The sequence below is a fragment of the Takifugu rubripes genome, chromosome 14 (assembly GCF_901000725.2).
Source record: "Takifugu rubripes chromosome 14, fTakRub1.2, whole genome shotgun sequence".
In the NCBI taxonomy this organism is placed as follows: domain Eukaryota; kingdom Metazoa; phylum Chordata; class Actinopteri; order Tetraodontiformes; family Tetraodontidae; genus Takifugu; species Takifugu rubripes.
In genome coordinates, this window is record NC_042298.1 from 5,874,726 (window position 1) to 5,887,853 (window position 13,128).

The 13,128-nt window shown below is 48.4% G+C and overlaps 1 long non-coding RNA gene across 1 annotated transcript; it reads left to right on the forward strand.

Moving 5' to 3' along the window:
- The first annotated feature begins 1,978 nt into the window (after positions 1–1,978).
- LOC115252430 (uncharacterized) lies at positions 1,979–4,123 on the forward strand. Its single transcript, XR_003890885.1, has 3 exons — positions 1,979–2,049; positions 3,767–3,863; positions 3,951–4,123. It is a non-coding gene; the product is annotated as an uncharacterized lncRNA (long non-coding RNA).
- Positions 4,124–13,128: the final 9,005 nt, after the last annotated feature.

A 13,128-nucleotide genomic window follows, 5' to 3' on the forward strand; every position in this document is an offset into this window, starting at 1 on the left:
TTCCATGTTGCATATCTTTTACCCCCCTTTTGCAATAAACCTCAACTTTCCTCCCCCTCTAAATTTCTCTTTCTGTCTCTCTCTCTCTCTCTCCCCTCCCACCCCCACCCCCCCACTACCTGACATTGTGGCTCGATGCCCAATGAGTCACACCTCTGCTAAAATCATCAGAGATGGAAGGAGGGAGGGAGCGGGGAGAAAAAGAAAGAAACCGCCAGGGATAGAGCAAAAGCAGGAGAGTATGACAGAGAAAAATACAGAAAATAAAAATGGGAGGGGCGAGGGCGAGAGGCAGAAAAAAGGGAGCCTCCAGGGAGAGAAAAGAGCATAGAGTGCATTTAACTTTTTGACTCCAGTAGTCAGTGTGTACTTGTCAGTAACAGTTAGACTGTAGACAACAACACTTTCCACACGCTGCTTAGGCACACGCATGCATGCATACAGACACACACATAATGACATCGTGCGTCACCCCACCTGCGTGCTCCGCAGACACACACACACACACATACAGCCATCAGACATGCTAACAAACAAGAGCAGAAAATGTGGCTGCAGCCCCGCCTCTCCGCATCAGCCTCCCCCACCCTCTCCCTGCAGTTGCCCTTGGATACCACACAAACACTCCCTGTTGGGCAACACAGGGAGTCAGGAGAGGACGTACGCAGGTCACACATACACACACACGCGCACCTCCCTGAGCATTGTGAGTAGTGTGTGTGTGAGGATGGGTGCGGGTGGATTCGTGTTTTTCGTGCATATGTTTGAGGCCTAATTCGCTTTGACTTCACGTAACTAGATTGTGAAAAACGCACGCCATTGGGTGCGTCAGTGGGTCTCTGCACAAATAAGCAGGGGAAATGACACTCAATGGTGGAGAAACGACGCCTCAAAATTACGCACGTCTCGTGTGAGAGAACCGTACACAAACTGCACATCCGAGCTGGGGTTGAAAGCCGCGTGGATACAGTAAGAATCCGTCACCGCGCCTCGTGCTCGTACTCACGCCAACGCCGACCCCTCAACTGGGACTTTTACTTGCCTGTCACAGCAGGAGGTGAAGCCTTTATCAAGGCCGGCGTTCTCAGGCTGCAGGGACGTCACTTTGGGGCGACATTCCCGCGCTGTGTTCTCTAATAAATCACATTTGATCTATTAGTTGTCCCAGATCCTCTTATCACCACTTTCTGGTCCAGATGGGAAAGAATCAAGATGGCGTCAGGATTTCCTTCATCTTGGGTTTTACTCGGCGCGATCGTTTGGATTTCGGGGAAACCGAAAGACTGCAGCTGAAGACTCTTTAGTACCTCTACAAATGGGACAATCTATTCCGCTTTGATGGGGTCAATCCCGACCGAAGCCCGAGGCTTAGGAAGCGGAACAGGCCTCTACCCATAGTTGTAATGTTTTTAAAGCCATACCAGCCCGCCACAAAGCTCCGTGTGCCCTTTGCACAGAGCACACCAGACAAAACCTTGGAAACCGTCCACAGCAAAAGCACATTCCCCAAGCATTTCTTTTTTTCTTCTTTTTACAAGTGTGGGATGGGGTCGAACAACAATTACGGTAAAATGTGACTAATATGTCACAGACACGCTGGTGTGCTTTTTTCTAACCTACCCTTTCTCTTTTTTTCTCCACTTTTCCATCCTTCCTCTTCTCTCCCCTTCCACTTCAAACCCTCGTAATTGCAAACAAAAGCACTGACTCCGCTCCAGCTGAAACAATGGTAACGGAGGAGAACGCGCGCGTGTGTGCACGTTTATCAGCGCGCCGTCGACGTTGCCCTACAGAAACAGTTGGAGGACCGAGAGAAATAACACAATCTAGGCATGATGCCCCACAACGGAAAAAACTGTGCGTGCACGCTTATGTGGACGCTGATTGGAAGCTAACGATCCAGCTCACAGCTGCTGCCGGAGCTTGGCAAAGGGAAGCTAACAGACACTTGGAGCAAACAGGAATATTCTGAGGAACAGCAGCAGCAGCACGCATGAGAGCAGGTTGCAGTTGGACAATGGTGATGGAGACACGCTGGAGCTGCAGCAGGTGGGATTTGGATGGTCGCCGTTGATGAGTCTTAAGAGTACGACAAGTGTGTGCTCCAGAAGAATCTAGGCCACATGTATGCACGGCTCTGAGGCAGAGCGAGAGTGTGTGCTGCCTGGTTGTGTTTGGAGCGGGCCCAGGCCAGAGGAGCTCAAAGCACTGAATGTCATCATCAGAGCTGTCGGAGAGCCAAGCAGTAATCACACCCAGATCACCTACACACTCACGCCAACTTACAACACCAGTCACCCCAGCGCGGCGCGTGTGCGTGCGTGTGTGTGTGTATGTGCCTGGCTTGAAAGAGGAAAAGGGGTTGATTGAGAAGGAGAGACAAAATGAAAGACAAGAAGTATATGTGTGATTATGCATCCTGTGTTGCTGTAAAGTGTGTGTGTGTGTGTGTGTGTGTGTGTGCAGACAAGCATGTGGTCGCAGTGCGAGCAACGCGTGCACACGCGTGTGTGTGTGTCACCGAGGAAAAGAGGAGGGTGTTTTTTTCTCCCCTCTTTCTTCCACCCTCTCTTCTTTCTACTTGTCAGTCCTACAGTATATCCCACCCCTCTATTTTCCATTTTTACATGCAGCTCCAGATGTGAAGGCAGTGAAATATTAAATTACAGAAACGCGCTTGTATTTGCAAAAACAACCCAGCCTCTGCTCTCCCCTGACCCGACTCGCACGTTCTCACACTTCCACTGTCACAGGTTTGACCCGCCCCCGCCTCCACCGTGAGCACACACGGCTGTTGACAGGAGAACAGCGCGGCAACGCTTGTTCCTCTTTGTCTTATTGGGTTTTTAAGTAGTTTGGATGTGACCTAACGTAACATTTGTTTTCATTTTTGACTACACGCTCTCCACTGTATCAGAGTCAAAGTCCCACAGCTGGATGTTGAGGCTCCTGCAGTGCTCGTAAAAGCCACTAGATGCTGTGTCACACGTCCTGCAGTCTTCTGTGTACTGGAAAGTCTGGAAGCCAAAGTGTTCCTCTGTGTTATTTTCAGATCCAGTTGGAATGGAATGAAAAGCTGGAATAAAAGTGGCAACACGCATGAGAAGGGCTGAAAGAGTATCATGCAATCAATAGTCTGGATAGACAGAAGAGACACCAGTTGAGGACTCGGTTCCAACCTTGAATTTTCAGGTTTTGGCAGAGAAAGATCTGAAGGCCATCCATCATCCTGGTAGATGCAGCCAGATTATTCTTTTTCATTTAATGCTTTAGTTTAACCTGCAAAAATGTTGCAGCAGCTGCCCGTGAAAATCCCCTTCGTGAGGCCAAAATAGCTGAAGCTCTTGATAAAAAAAAATGTAATGCAAAACTGGCGGACGTTGATCGGTCACTCTCAGTGAATGTGAACGGTCTCTCCAACGCCCTGTGCAGAAGGACAAATGAGGAGCGCCTAGAATCAAAGAGTTGTGCAAACTTTTGATCATTTCCCTGAGAGAAATGTTTCCCAGCTACAGGTCAGAACACTACTGGGAATTCTGGTCTCCATTGTGTCAGCACAGCGCTGGGTTCACCTCCAGAATAAAACTGTCATCTGTCTCAGGAAGGGATGTAAAACGGAGCGACCGCCTCTACATCTGTCTCTCTTGGTGTGTTTGATTACTCACTGTCAAACATCCACCGAGGCCACGCTGACTTCTGGGATAAATTGGACCCAAACGTTTCTAATAATAACAAAGCGATTCTCTTCCCTTTCGTGCATAATTAGTCTTAATGCCTGTCCACACTCAGCATGAAGCTGTCCTTGAGCCATATGGGGAGCAGACGCGGTTGGAGTTAGCATCAGCGGACCTTCTGTAAGGCAGGTATGCAGATCTTTACGCGGTTAAGCTCTTTAAAAATTTACGGCCTTTGTGTTTTCCGTCGGTTGACAACGTGCTTCTTTATTACAGATGTTTTCAGTGTCATCGATGGGAAAGCACAGGTGTCCTTAATAACACTAATGATGGGAGGGTTCCAGTAAGTCAGCATGAAGGACGCCAGCAACTTCATTTTAATCAGCCATCAGTAATGTTTATCATTTACACATGTTCTTCTGTTATTGTGACATGTCCCCATTAAAAGGATTACTGCCATAACGTCGCTCTATTAAAGGGAAATTTATGCTACAATTATCTTTGATTACCCCCTCGGCTTCATAAAGGTCACTCAAAACAAATGGATAAATAAAAACAGTCTGGTGCTGTTGGTGAAATTGTTTTTTTGGGTGTTTGTTTTTAGAATTAATATTATTAATTCCAGAATAGATTGCCATTTCTTAATTGGTGCAAGAAAATTACAACTTTATTATTGAAACTTTTTCAGGGACGTCAGAATCAATAAAATGATTAACATGACAAGTTAAATGCAGTGTTAACTGTAAGCAATAAATTTGACACTGCACAGCTATGCAGCAGTGGCAAAGTCATTTTATTCTGGGAGTAATTCCGAGTTCTGGACCTTTCTATGTGTGGTTTTCATGTTCTCCCCATGTCTGCATGCCGACAGTTCAATAACCTGCACATTATTTAGGGACTCTGATCTGTCCACAGGTGTGTGTGTGTGTGTGTGTGTGTGTGTGTGTGTGTGTCCTGTGATGAATTAGTGACCCCTATAGTCGCTGCTGGGTTAGACTACAGCACCTCCACAAACATGTGTAAGAGGTTAAAGGTCACTAATCATTTACATGTACTTCCTGTTGTTTACCCACAGATGTGGCTGTCTCAAATTTAAGCATTTCCTGTGTTTCATTACCAAATGAACACATAGTGGCATCAGGGATCGTTACTACCGTAGGGCATCAACTATTAGCCTTATAGTCCTGTAACACCCACCATTATGTAAATCCACCCCTCGATTCTGGCTGTTGTGAAAGTGCAGACCCTGCCTCTCCTCCCCTCTCACCCTGGAGCCACGCCCATGACTCACTGATTGAGTGCGGACAACCTGATAGCAGTTTAGGATCACAGTATAGTTAACACACTGTCAAATGCCACGCAATGAGCGCCTGCACACATGGCGGAGGAGAGGACGTGTGAGCAAACGCAGGGCTTGTGCATCTGCACATTGTATATGTATGCTTGTGTGTGTGAGGGCTGCCCTGCTTAGGGCATTGACTGAATTACTTCCACATGTGTCTTAATGCAGAGTTCTGGGCGGGTTTGGAGGACAAGGGAGGAGAGGGGACTGCTGCGGCTGGTAGTGCTGGTGAATGGGGGGTCAGGTTTCACAGCACCGTGCAGCACATCTGGGCTGCGAGAGCAGAATTAGATTTCCCATGACTGAAAATGTACAGCTCACACACTGCGCTTGTTTGTGTGTGCATTTGTGTGCGTGTGTGTCTGCGCACACCTTGATGAAGCACGATCAGTGTGCGGGTCCATGTTGTGCGCGTGGCAGCTGGCGCGGGCACGTCTGCTGCAAAAAAATCAAAACAAAAAACAACAAACACCACCTCTTCCCTGGCAGCGACGTCCCCGAACGCTGCGGGCGCGCAGGCGTTTCACTGGCACGACGCATGGAAGGAAAATCTGAATGTGTACTCACTAATCATTCCCTTCTTCTACCCAGAGAGGGTGTGTGTGTGTGTGGGGGGGACTACTGAGGGAACACAGTGAAGAGTGCAGGGACTGGATAACAGGTGACGAAAGTTGAGCACACGGGTGACAATGTGAGCGTTACGGTGAAAAGAGACGGGGAGAAAGGCGAGGAGAGGGAGAGTGACGAAAGCTGAATGGACAGGATTCACAGACAGACAGATGGAGTGAGACGGGATAAATGGGGGCACGCCAGTTCTGTAACTGTTTAATTACCGTCCGCTTTATTCACCATAGATGAAGGGGGCAGAAGAAAAAAAGATCTTGAAAGGTACAAAATCTGCCTTGACCCCCCTGCATCTAATTTACACAACAAATGGGGAGAGAGGAGAGGAGAGGGTAAGTAGGAAGGGAGGAGCAGATGGGGAGAGAGGAGGAGAGGAGAAAAGGAGAGGGAGAAAACTACTAATTGACTACAGTTGGACATGTCTGGTATGAGATGAAAGGGTGAGCCGACGGAGTGAAGGAGGAGGAGGGATGGGGGATGGATGGATGGATGAATGGATGGATGGAGGGATGCATGGATGGATGCATGGATGGATGCATGGATGGATGCATGGATGAGAGCAGACTGGATGGATGGATGGATGGATGGATGGATGGATGGATGGATGGATGGATGGATGGATGGATGGATGAGTGGGTGAATGGATGGATGGATGGATGGATGATGGATGGATGAGGATGGATGGATGATGGATGATGGATGGATGGATGGATGGACGGATGGATGGATGGAGATGGATGATGGATGGATGGATGGATGGACGGATGGATGGATGGGTGATGGCGTATGGATGGATGGATGCATGGATGGATGCATCGGATGGATTGGATGGATGGATGGACGGATGGATGGATGGATGGAGATGGATGGAGGATGGATGGATGAGAGCAGACTGAGTGGATGGATGGAATGGATGGATGGATGGATGGATGGATGGATGGATGGATGGATGGATGGAGGATGGATGATGGATGAGAGCAGATGGATGGATGGATGGATGGATGAGTGGGTGAATGGATGGATGGATGATGGATGGATGGATGATGGATGGATGGATGGCTGATTGATGGATGGATGGATGGATGATGGATGGATGGAGGATGGATGGATTAGAGCAGACTGGATGGATGGATGGATGGATGGATGGATGGATGGATGGATGGATGGATGGATGGATGGATGGATGGATGAGATGAGACTGGATGGATGGATGGATGGATGGATGGATGGATGGATGGATGGATGGATGGATGGATGGATGGCTGGATGGATGGATGGATGATGGATGGATGGATGGATGGATGGATGGATGGATGATGGATGGATGGATGGATGGATGGATGGATGGGTGGATGGATGATGGATGATGGATGATGGATGGATGGATGGATGGATGGACGGATGGACGGATGGATGGATGAGTGGATGGATGGATGGATGGATGGATGGATGATGGATGGATGGATGGATGGATGGATGGATGGATGGATGGATGGATGGATGGATGGATGGATGGATGGATGGATTGCATTGCACCTGCATTACTTTCTCCATGTTCCCTCGAGCTCGTAATAAACGTAAAACTAAACCTTCTTATTAAAACTGTTTCTGAGACGTATCACAAATGTCGAGACCTCCAAGTTGGGCGTAAAGGCCACATCAGTAAAGTACCAGGAGAAACACCTGTTAAATATTCATGTTCTGCATCCTGGTGGACCTGCTGTTCCTCCCAGTAAAGAAAGGCCTTTTAATAGAAGGGGAACCCAGAGCAAATGTATCACGGAGGTCGCCTGTGGCTGACATTTGGTGGCTCGCTACTGTTCATTGGGTTTACTTTTGAAAAGAAAGAGGGCAGAGGACATGTGGCACGGTGTTGAATTTCACGCTCCCTGTCATGTCGGTGCGCCGCCGCGGTATTCCTCCGTCTGTAGATGCATAGGCAGTGAATGGAATCCACAAATGAGTCAGATTGGACTTTCGCAGCTGTGTGGAGGTTTGGCGTTGTCTGTCCCGGTGCAGGGATACTGGAACTGTTTTCAATTGGCGAGTCCTCCTTGAATTGAAACGACTCATGCGCTCAGATCCTGTAGAAAAAGTGAAAAACACTTAAAATTCTATTGGTCCCCAGTGCAAAGTGTTCCTAGAACTCCCTCTTCAATGACAGGACCCTCTCCCCTTACCTCACCCCATCTTGTTTTTCTCTTCCCATTCTGTCGCTCATCTCCTGTTTCATCGTATTTGACACCTCCTCCACTCCGCCTGCCCTCTCCTCTTGCTTCACTTTATTCCTGCTTTACTCCAAATCCTACCAACGAGCCACGTGTGGAAAGCCGATTCCAAATATGTCAATAAAAATATGATTCTGCGTTAATAGGTCAGCAGTGTAAATGGAAAGATGAGTGTCTCTTGGCCCTCGTTATTATTCAGATTTATCTGCTGGGGACGGTCTTGTTTAACATTCCTAGCATTGGAGCTTAAAGCTACTGCTAATTTCTGCATAATAACTCCACAGCTTGGGAGTTTTAAAAACAATGACTCTGTATCAGATTTATACATCTGGGCTCAGTTACTAGAATGCTTAGACAAGAACAACAACGCTAGCTAAATATTTTTGTTTACCAAAGTTAAAAGTGCATTACAGAGAGTCCTGACTAAGACCCCGTTCGCTCTGATGAATCATAAAAACAAAGTGTCTGAAAGGAAAATAAACTGAAGGCAGGCCACTGGTGGAGAAATAGCCTTCGGTGTGTACCTGAATTGCTCTGGACCCAGGCCACAGCTGAGCCAGGAAAACAGGTCAGCCAGCGCCGTTCTGCGGGAGATCTGTGTGTTTTTGTGTTTAGCGCGGTTTAGCCCGTCTCCGATTTACAAACATGTAAGGCCCGGCTGCCGCGCCGTTCCATTTTTCATTTAGACGCAGCCCTAGGCCATGTCCCAGATCGGAGACCGCTCCACAGCAACGCCGCGGCGCTCTGCTCTCCCCTCCTCATCGTCTGGTCTGGTCTGAGGAGACGAGGACCCGCCGGTGACCTCGCTGCCTTCCACACACATTCTTGCACATTTCTATATGCACGCTCACGCACGTGGAAAACCCAAGCGGACATACTGCTGCCCGCGCACGCCGACACGCACACACACAAACGGAGGCCAAGAAAACACAGACAGATCGGCAGACAGAACACACGCAGGCAGACAACATGCGGAAAAATCCCTCTAAATCCACTAATATGAAACAATCCGCAGAGGCAGACAGGTATGAAGGAGCATCTGCTGCCGACGCACAATCACGTGACGGCCGCTCACAGACACGTTGCACAGACACAGACGCACAGAACGGACACACGGAGGCAGAGAATCACGCCCCTGTTCAGCGGGTGCACGGCACACGCGCGGCACACACACCTGTGGTTTTTCGCTCAGCACAGACAGAACTTTTTAGTCTTTGAGCTGTCTGTCCCACTTAGAGGGAGCACCACCGGTGGACCTGACAGATGAGAAAACACGCCACACACTCACACACACACGCACACGCACACACAAATACAGTGCGATGAGTACGCTGCCGGAGCTGGAGACCTGACTAAGCTGAATTTCCCCCTGCTCCCCTTTCCTATTTTCCATCTGCCTCAGCGTAGGAGAACCTGTGTGGGGAAAAATGATGCCCACCGTACAAATGCCATGGCTCACTTTCTTTACACTTTCTGAGCCTCCACTGTTCATTCACTCCGCTCATCTCTGCAGTTTCCTTCTGCTTTGCGATTTCTTCCCATGCAGCCTCCCCGTCCACTTGTTCCCCTTTCTCTTTATCTCTATCCTCCCCCCTCAACCCTCCCCCCCGTCCCTTTGTCGTTCCTGCGGTTCTGCACCGTTGACCAAAAGCCAGGGAGAGACAAGTGCAGGAGTGCCGGCCAAATTTCTCTGCCTCTCCGCCCAAATTACATGGGACAGTCCCAATTACCATGTGGCCAACCAAAGCATTTCCTGGGTTAGCACTGGTGACGCGTGCCCCCCTTTGCTGTGGTTATAGGGGGTGCCATTAGATGCTTGTTTTACTGCAACCCCAAGAACGTGCCCGTCAGCCGCATCCACGCCGCGGGAAGCACAACTGCAATGTTCCAATAAGTTTAGCCGAGACTGATGGATGACAAATGGAAGAACGTGAAGTTGGAGCTTGTAGTAAATTCCTGCCGGCCAAGAGGGAGATGCAAAAGGTTTGCAGGGAAAATCTGAAATTCTAGACAAGCTGCTTTGACTTCTGCAAAACAAATAAGTGTGAGCATTTCTGTTTTGCGAGACTCAAAACACGGTGAAAAAATAAGTGCGGAGGGACGGGTTTGGAGACGTATTCCACGATGCAAAGCACAGATGTGGAGACATAAATGACTGGGAATAAAACTGTTCAAGATAATCCGTAAAGGAAGAAAAATACACGGATCCATAAACACGCAGAAGGGCATGCCACGAGCGTTGTGTTTTGCCTTCATAATTCTAGTTTATGCAACTCTGGATGCTGTTCTTTTGAGGACAAATCACTTTTTTTCCTCATCTACATTTATTTGAAAGCTTTATTTACTATTTTTATATTTAAAACATACCAGCAGCCTATAAAATACGATGCCTGTTATATTTAACAGCCCAGATGTTTTAAAGTCGTTCACCCTCGGTCCACCTCGACCAGCAAAAGCATTAAAATGCTTCCTACACATTTGTGAAGGAGAAATAATCATCTAAAAATAGCCCTAACTTAATATTCCCATACTTTAAATCAATAAAGGTATTTGCTTTTGGAAACTAGAGGATTGGCTCTGCTTATTCCTTTGCCTTAAGGTGTGCTATAGTGAATGAGGAGTGGCTAACAAGCACCCTTTCATATGCATTAAATCCAGCTTTCGTATCTCCTTTATTGACTAAATGAATGAATAAACTCTCTGTGTTGTTGGTGGTTGCTATTCTGTGGAAAACAGAAAGTGATCCGCCAGTCGTTGCTACGGCAGTGCCAACAATAATACCATGAGGGTAGCGGTGTGGGGGGTGGGGGAGCGAGGAGATTTAAATTAAACTTTGAATGCATGAGTTTTCACGCCATTCTAGTCTTACATAAGAACGCCAGCGCCTCTTCCAACGCTTGTGTCCCGGGCAGACGATCCCGTCGCAGCAAAGACCCAAAAAGACATAAACTCATTTTCCACCTTGTTTTCTTTTCTATTTTTTTGTCTCTCCCCCTCGATTTAACCAAACAAAGTGGAGTAAAAGCAGGAAAGGGAGGAAGAAAGAGATGGCTCTCGTGGAGGAAAGTAGGCATGGGGAGAAGGGAAAGAGTGGCGACTGACGCACGGAGCGGGGATGAGGGTTTTGGAGGGGGCGTCTGGCGAGAGGCGGAGTGACGTAATGGATGAGAGGAGACGGGGATTAGCCGAGTGACAGAGATGAAGGGATGCGCCCTGGTGTCACCCGTCCTCCCTCTCACTCTGTCCATCATTCTGAGGGAGCATCGCTGGAGTGCGTGGCACATCTGTGTAATCAATTTGTTTGCAGGCCTCTCTCAGCCTGTGTGTACACACGTGTGCCCTTTGTATTAATGTTCCCTCCGTCAGTCCGACAATATTAATGGACACCATGTGTCTGCGAGAGTGTTTGTCTTATGCATGTATGCGTGTGTGTGTGTGTGCGTGTGTGTGTGTTTTGTAGGCGTGTACATGCGTTGCGTCTACTTCAAGTTGCCCATCTGGTGCTGCTATGTGGTTGTGCTCAGCCAGCACTCTAATAGCTCCAATAAGCCTGTGGTTTGCTGCCTCATACACACACACTCACACACACACGTACACATACATGCAGATACACAACAGCGCATGAATGCAGACACATACTTACACCGTTAACACAAACCTTTACACACATGCTCCTCTTACTGTTATTCTTCCTCCAAGAGAAAGAGGCCGAAAAATGACCATTTATTTATTTTGAGCTCCGCGACGCCGACTGCCAGAAACCCGAGGAGGAAAAAAAAAGGGAGTCGAAGAACAGTTAGAAAAAAGAGCGAGAAGGCAAATGGCAGACGGACAACAGAAGAGGACAGAGGGTGGAGCGGTGGATGAACAAGAAAAGAATTAGTCAGGTTGCTGGAAGGAGGAAAGATTTCGCTGGTGGATGTGGTTTGGTCCGGCGCAGTCTTTGGTTGTGTTGCAGTTTGGCTGCAGATTATGTGGGTTGGCCTGAAGAGAGCGGGGAAACAAACTCAAGAAAGTAAGAAAGTAGCGCAATTCACTCGAAAACACTCATTGCAAGTGTTTAACAAACATACCTTCGCCGTGACTTCGGTCCACATTGAGGTTGTGGAAGGGTCTGATGAGACAAATTAACGTTCACCTCATACATTTCAAATATTTAGAAGCGTGATTATGTTTGTGCAGGTATTGGGGGGGGTTGAGGTCGCACCCTGCTCGGCCTGTTCCTGGCCATCTATTAGGGATCCGTTCAGTAGCCGAGTGTCTTTCCAGCTCGCGGGGCCTCGGTCGATCCAATTCCAACAAACTTATTTACATTCGCAGGGAAAATATGCCTTTCCCAATATGCCTTACAAGTCATTTCTACCCAGATAAATATCCCTAAACATGTAAATAGGACAAATTGTCAACTTTACTTTGACGTGATTCCACTGGTTGTGGTGGATTATGCTCAGATTCAAAGCCAGGCTGTTCCAGGTTATCCAGCAAAACAGGCCTCTCTTCAACTCCATGTTTGTCTGATTCCCCCCGGGAGAAGCCAGGTGTTGCCAGTGTACACACGCCTAATGTGGTTTCGGGGAGTTTGCTGACGAGCGTGGAGCACAGGTGCCGGCAGGAGCGTGCGCGCCGCTCACAAAGATAAGGTGGTGAGCGGGGAGGGGGCGCGTGTCCCGAAACCACAGGGCTGCGGCCGCCACATTGACTGGCAGATGACTGCACGTACACACGCGCGTGCCGACCGTCTCCGCTGAAGGCCAAGGTTGCCGCAGTTACCTGCTTTCTGTTTCTTTTCCTTCTACTTCTTCTCTATTTCATCCCTCTCTCCCTCCTCCGTCTCCTGCTAATCTATTCCAGAGCATTGTGATCACATGGAAAAAAAGCAAAATAGCAAGTGCACATATTTCTCCCTTAGCCAGGAGTCAAACACACACTCACACACACACACAGGGTGGGATGGGGTGCAGGGGGAGTTAGGGAGATTGGGGGGGAGAAAGAAGTGAAATAAACTGTTTATTCAAAGGCAGCGCTCAGGCCTTTTGTTGTGGTGGGGACCTGTCTTTTATTAGCAGCCTGAAAAGCCTTCAAAGGCTGGAAAGACAGAGGACATGCCAACAGCCGAGTGTATACAAGGCAGAGGAGGGAGGAGGGGGAGGAAAAACATGGGGCATTGAAGGGGACACGGCAAGAACTTTTAGAAAGACCCAAACAAATAAAAATCCAGGGACGTGAATGGGTATAAAGGTCTGTGGTCGGGGCCACGGAG